This window comes from Palaemon carinicauda, chromosome 13 (assembly GCF_036898095.1).
Source record: "Palaemon carinicauda isolate YSFRI2023 chromosome 13, ASM3689809v2, whole genome shotgun sequence".
Classification (NCBI taxonomy): domain Eukaryota; kingdom Metazoa; phylum Arthropoda; class Malacostraca; order Decapoda; family Palaemonidae; genus Palaemon; species Palaemon carinicauda.
Genome location: NC_090737.1, coordinates 68,532,537 through 68,540,036, shown reverse-complemented (window position 1 = coordinate 68,540,036; position 7,500 = coordinate 68,532,537).

Sequence of the window (7,500 nt, the reverse complement as noted above, 5' to 3'; positions counted from 1 at the left end):
TCCCGTTGGGGAATTCTGTCATTCATGGTTAAGTGTTAATTGATAATTAGTAATTTGTTAAAATGTTCATGTAGTTATTTGTTAATCGGTTATTTGTTTAGTGTTAAGTTGTTAAATTGTTAAGCAGTCACAAGGTTGGCTTCTCTAAAAATTGTTGTTAATCAAATATTGTTAAGTTTTCCCCAGAGCTTTCGTTACCACTGACCAATTTTTATATTAGATATGATTTCCATCACTGACCTCTCTTGTCGTGCAATAAGAACTCGCACCAAACCGGAGAAGGGTCGTAACATATTTGGCAACCGCGACAGGATAGAGAGTTCAGGTTATCCTGTATTTTGGTCTGTGGAGCGACAATCGCGTGGCCTCCCCCATATCTATTTTTTTTTGTTTTAGCATAGCCTCTCTCCCCTGAATATCTTTTATTGTTTTACAAAATGGAGGGATTTATTTTTGATCCAGCAGAGTTTTTGGGGTCAGCTGGTTGCCTAAAGTGTTTGCCCCTGCTAAGTAAGAAACAATTATTTGAGTGTGCTAAGTAGTTGGGTGCTCCGCGGAAGACGGCAGACACCAGAGCAGAGTGTTTGGTTATAGTTAGGGATAAATTAAAACACGAGTTAGCTAAAGCTGAACATTCAGGGACTGAGAGTGAGGTAATAGGTAATAGTGAAGAGAGTTTGGGTGAGTGTTTTGAAGAGCACAAAGTAAGTATGAAGACTGACCTAACTCTGTTTGAGGATCCTCCTGTAGTAGGTACCATTTCTGAGGGTCCAGCAAATCTTCCACAGGATCCGGGTAATGTGCCCTTTAATCCGTTTTTGAACCCCCTTGATTCTGTACCTTTCAAATCTCCGGCCCCTGTTAATGCGTTGGGTGATTCCAAGGATGAAAAGGAATACAACCTTATTTGTAAGTGCAGAGAGTTGCGAAAAATGGAGTTTGAGAAGAACAAGCGGGTAAGGCGTCATGAGTTTGATATGGTGAAATTAAATAGAGATGGCTAGGTGTCAGGGGGCCAATTTGATAAGTTCCCCTAGAAATACCTACCAAGAGAGGTTGAATGTAGATGCTGCACTAAAGTTGGTGCCGGTGTTTGACAAAAAGGATGTCCCTGAGTTCTTCAAGGCATTTGAGCGTGTGGCCTCCCGATTGTCTTGGCCCGCAGAAATTTGGACCTTGTTAATTCAGTGTAGGTTTTGTGGCCAAGGCAATGCGGGTGTATAATGCCTTGGAGGAGAGAGTAGCTTGGGATTACCAGAAGGTAATATTAATATTAAAGTCTTATGACTTGGTCCCTGAGGCCTACCACCTCCAGTTTCGTAACTGTTTGAAACAGCCTGCGCAGTCTTTCGTAGAGTTTGCCCGCGTCAAAGAGAAACAGTTCGACCACTGGCTGAAAAGTCATCAGATTAGCACTTTCGCTGGGTTGCGTGAACTGTTGCTCCTTGAGGAGTTTAAGAAGGCCTGTAGCAGGGAGTTGAGAGTTCACCTGGAGGAGGTAAAAAGTGTGAAATTGAGTAGTGCCGCTCAGTTAGCAGATGAGTTTGTATTGACTCATTGATCAGGTAGCGGTACTTTTAATTACAGTAGGTCCTCGGGTTACGACGGTCCCGACTTACGCGGTTTCGCCGTTACGAACGCGCCCCATAAAAATATAAAAATAATATTAAGCGTCGTTCCGTCTTACACCGTTAGCGTCGTAAGCGACGTAAACAATTGCGAACTAGTTTCTAGCGCGCGGTGGATGAATACGCTTTGCGGTGGTTGTGGGCGAGGAAGACGGCATCGCTCAGTTCCAGTCATACGCCATTTTTGGTTGTGATTGCCTGTTCTTTCTCTCACGTGTTTGATCGTTTTTTTGAACTTTTTGCCCTTCATTATGGCTCCAAAGCGCAAGGCAGATTCTTCTGATGGTAGTGCATCGAAGAAAAGGAAGGCCATCACCATGGAAGTGAAATTAGACATTATTAAGCGGTCTAAAAACGGTGAAACGCCAACGAACATTGGCCGATCGCTTGGCCTTAGATGTTCGACCGTGACTACTATCCTTAAAGATAAGGAGCGCATTGTTGAACACGTAAAAGGTTTTGCTCCAATGAAAGCAACAGTGATAACGAAACAGCGTAGTGGTTTAATTATCGAAATGGAAAGGTTATTAGTGCTTCGGTTGGAAGATCAAAATCAACGGCGTATTCCAGTGAGCTTAATGGTTATTCAAGAGAAGGCTAAAAGGTTGTTTGAAGCGTTGAAAAAAGAAAGGGGGGGAGAAAGTGAAAGTGAAGAGTTTTCGGCTAGTAGGGGTTGGTTTATGCGATTTAAGGCTCGGGCCAATTACCATAATCTTAAAGTGCAAGGTGAAGCTGCTAGTGGGGATGAGAAAGCAGCAAGTGAATTTCCTAAAGCGTTGGCTGAGATAATTAGGGAGGGGGGTTATTCTTCTGCACCTTCCTCTCCACAATAAACCAGTCTCTCCGTCCCTTGCAACATCCCTTCCAGTGTGCAAGCCAACCATAGGAATAAGGTAAGGAATTGTTCTCTTTTTTTTTTATTGATATTTACTTTAATTCATGTGGTAAGGAATTGTTTTCTTTTTTTTTATTGATATTTACTTTAATTCATGTGGTAAGGAATTGTTTTCTTTTTTTATTGATATTTACTTTAATTCATGTGGTAAGGAATTGTTTTCTTTTTTTTTATTGATATTTACTTTAATTCATGTGGTAAGGAATTGTTTTCTTTTTTTATTGATACAGTATTTACTTTAATTCATGTGGTAAGGAATTGTTTTCTTTTTTTTTATTGATATTTACTTTAATTCATGTGGTAAGGAATTGTTTTCTTTTTTTATTGATATTTACTTTAATTCATGTGGTAAGGAATTGTTTTCTTTTTTTATTGATATTTACTTTAATTCATGTGGTAAGGAATTGTTTTCTCTTTTTCTAATATTTTTTTTATGTCATTTGATACATTTTATTATAGTACAGTATACAGTAATACTTTACAGTACAGTACAGTACGTATATTTATGGTGTTCCGACTTACACGGAAATTCGGGTTACACCGCGTCTTAAGAACGGATCAGCGTCGTAACCCGAGGACCCCCTGTATGAGACTTTTAAAATAATCAAACATCTTGCCCCCCCCCCCCCCAATAGTGGTAGGTGAGGGGAAACTTCCTCGTCGACTCCCCATATCCCCAAGAGTGGTAATATTAATTTTGATTCTTTTTCAGGTGATAGGGATGTGGGTAGAGTCCAAGGAAGTCCTCCTTCCCCTAAAATTTTTGCTAATAAAGACTTCACAGGTGGGGGAAATAACAAGTGCAATAGGAATAGAAGCTCAGGCCGTAACGGAAGCTGTTATTGGTGCAACAAGCTCGGGCATTTCCAAAACTAGTGTAATGCTCATAGGATGTACCTAGAGCGAAATAATCAAAGTCCTGTAGCCTTGGTTAGTGATAAGTCAAAGGTTAGTAGCAGTAGTCCTGGAGACAGACCTGTAGTAGATAGTAGTTCATTAAAAAGTAGTAAGCCTAATGTTTCTAATCCCAATCATGACTCAAGTACGACAAATATGTGTGGCCTGGAAAGTTGATTTTTGACTCTTGTGTTGTCCAGGTGAAGCTTTCTAGGGACACTGGTTCTGCCAGGTCATTAGTCCCGAAGAGGGCTCTAAATGGTTTTGAGAAATATACTGGAAATTTTGTATTGTTGGGAGGTTTTCCGGATTCAGTTGCGTCCGCTTCTTTGGTTAATGTCCGCATGTCTTTTCCATGATATGATTGCATCACTGAGTTGGCAGTGGTGGATCGTCTACCTATTTCGGGTATTGATGGTATACTGGGAAATGATATGCTGGATAGTGAAGGATGGGAGCTGTTCCCTATATTATAAGTAAATGCTAGTCCCGTGGCTGTTCTGACTCGGTCCGCAGCAAAAGCTGCTAATTTACTTGATATGGATAGCGATGATGACTTGATGTTAAGTAGTGTAGAGTTAGATGTTTTAAGGCCCGGGCCAGTTGAGAGTAGTTGTAATGAAGTAGTTAATATGAAACTTGATTGGGACAGAGCTGCTTTTATTAAAGCTCAAAAAGATGAATTTAATTTTGATATGGGCGATGTTGAGGATCTGAGTAAACCTAGGTTTGGAGTTGTAAAGGAATTACTATATAGGTTTAGTCGTCCTACATCTGATAATTTGAATAAAACTGGTAGGGTGGAACAGATTGTGGTACCTTCTCAATTTAAAAATTCTGTTTTGGAGTTCGCTCATACTAATTTTTTTTCAGGTCATTTGGGTGTGTTAAAAACTTTTCGTAGCCTGGCTAGGTATTTTTGGATTCTTGGAATTAAATTGAGTGTGAATAAGTTTATCAGAGAGTGTGAGACTTGTCAGGTTAGGGGTAAACCAAATCTGGGGATCCGTAAAGCCCCGTTGCATCCCATACCCACCATAGGTGGTCCTTTTTCTGAGTTAGTAATTGATGTGGAAAGTCTCTTACCCAAAACTAAAACAGGTTACGTATATTTACTAACTATCATGGATAGAGCCTCTCGCTTTCCTGAAGCTATACCTATGAGGCGTATAACTTCCAAAGTTGTCTTTGAAAAATTAATGGATTTCTTTTCTAGGTATGGTGTCCCTCGTGTAATTCAGATCGAATGCGGGACGAATTTCACGAGTAAGGTATTTAGGGGTAAGTGTGCTGAACCTGCCATTCAGGTACTTATCACCCTGAGAGTCATGGAGTGGTGGAAAGATTCAGTCAGACCCTCAAGTCTGTCCTGAAGGTACGTTGTTATGATCATGATAGTGACTGGGGCAAAGCCCTCCCTTTTGCCCTCTTTGCTATCAGGAATCACCCTAACTATTCCACTGGTGTAGCTCCTTTCGAGTTGGTATTTGGGCATAAGGTCCATGGACCATTGGAAATTGTTTTTGAAATGCTGAAGTCTACCTGGAAGGAGGAAATAAATATGAAAGGGTTTGTGGAAGACTTGAAGGGAAGGATGGTTAGTTCCTGGAAGTTTGCCAGGAAAAAGTTTTGAACGGTCCCAGTCAGTAATGAAGAACAACTTTGACAAAAAGGTAAAGGTACGGTCATTTGAACCTAGGGAGTTGGTTTTTGTGCTGAGTATGGACCCAGATAGTTTTCTTGAACCAGGATACAATGGCCGTTGGAAAGTTTTGAGGAAACTGTCAGAGGTTAACTATGAAATTGAAGCTCTCGGTTCAAGCTGTAAATGTAGAATATTTCATGTTAATCGTCTGAAACTTTATTTTGGTAAGCAAGATGATCCATTAGCGAATTATGCAAAATTTTGAGATGTTAAAAAGTAGGTTAGATCATATAGATGTTAACAAACGAGAAGATGAACTTAATTTAATTTATTCCTTTTCAGATCTTTTTCAGGATGCACCAGGTAGGACAAATATTTTAAGTCATGATGTTGATGTAGGTGATGCTTCCCCTGTGAAGCAGAGTCTTTACCGGCTAAACCCCGTAAAGTGGGATTTGGTCAGTAAAGAGATAGAGTATATCTTACAACATAACCTCACTCAACCATCAGTAAGTCCCTGGAGTTCTCCTATGGTACTAGTAAAGAAAGCAGACGGTATGTTTTGCATGTGTGTGGACTACCGTAAAGTGAATGCCCATGCGAAAAATGATTCTTTTCCTCTCCCTCATATTGATGATTGTCTGGATCGGATTGGTTCTTCCAAATTTATTTCTAAGCTGGATCTTTGAAAGGGTTATTGGCAGGTTCCATTGTCCGACCGAGCTTGTGAAATATCCGCCTTTATCACTCCGCTTGGCCTATACGAGCATAAGGTTATGCCTTTTGGAATGAAAAATGCCGCATGTACTTTTAAAAGCTCATGAACACGGTAATTTGTGGTTTGAAATGAGTGGAGATTTATATTGATGACTTGGTAGTATATAGTAATGACTGGGATACCCATATGCTAAGGTTAGGTAATGTTTTTGAAGTCCTTAGGTCTGCAGGGTTAGTTGTTAATTTGGTTAAGTGCAAATTGGGTCAGGCCATGATTTGTTATCTGGGTCATTAAGTTGGTTTAGGGTAGGTGGCTCCGAAACAAGTTAATCTCGAAGCCATTATAAATTAGAAAAAGGCCTGGTAATGTTAGAGAGGTAAGAAGAGTGCTGGGTATGAGTATGATGGGGTTATTACCGCAGATTTGTGCGTAATTACTCTAATCTTGCTCAGCCTCTTACTAGTTTATTAGAAAAAGGAAAAAAGTTCTGTTGGTCGGATCAGTGTGAAGAATCTTTTAAGAAACTTAAATCAGTATTAATTACCAACCCCATTTTGACTCCCCCAAATTTTCAGAAGCCTTTTATCATAGCAGTAGATGCCAGTGACGGCATTGGAGGTGGTCTTTTTTAAAGAAAGGAAGACGGTGTTCATCCTGTGTCTTACTATAGTAAAAAGCTTCTGACGGCTGAAAAAGATTACTCCACTATAGAAAAAGAAGCTCTTTCTTTGCTCCGATTTCTTAACTATTTAAAGCCGTATGTGACATATTTTTCTTTCCAGATTGAGATATGGTCGGATCACAATCTTCTGGTTTTCATGGAACAGATGAAGGGAGCGAACCAGAGGATTTTGCGCTGGGCCCTTTTTCTGCAGGAATTCAATTTGGTTATAAAACATGTTAACGGGACTGACAACAAAATTCCTGATACACTTTCTAGAATTTAGTGTACTAGCTTGATCCTTCTCATACGCCGCCTTGCTCATGTCTCCATTTGAGGTTGTATGAAAAATATTTTTTAGGATGTAGTTCTGTTTAAATAAGAGCTTTTGTAGATAAAGTTTAGGAGTTTTTCTTTGAGTGGTATACACTCTAGTGATTTTTAAAGGTTCCCCTAAATTAATTATGGATTTGTTCCGATATACTAAGACTTTTGATTGTATAATAATATATATGACTTTTTGGGCTATAATGTCGGTGTATTGTAGGTCAAGGTTTATGTCTGTGGGTGTACTGGTAAGTTTATTTAGGTTTAGTTAGGTCTGTCTTCATTAAGTTGGAGATTTTTGATGAATTACGGTAATATTAGATCTTTAAAATAATAGTAAGCTATATAAAGATCTTGGTTTGTATTTTTTAGGGGTATTTTCTGTTTGGTGTTGGGTTTATTATGTATTACTTATTGTTCTTACTTTACATGTGCATTTCCATTTATATATATAATAAAAAAATAAATTTTTTCTGTTTAAAGAATTTTTTTTCTTCTTTGGGGAGGAAGGAATAATGCATTAACGTAATTTCTTATTTGATTTCAATCAGCCTTGTTTCTGCATTTATTTGTTTTAACTAAAATTAGTATTAAACTCAATTTATAAGGTTGCAATTGTAAATTTAAAGTTTTTTATGTTGAAGTACTGCTTTAACCTCCTCCCCGCTCATTTAATGATTTATAAGTGTCTAGTTTAACGCTTTGTTTCTTTTCTGTGATTTGGTGGGG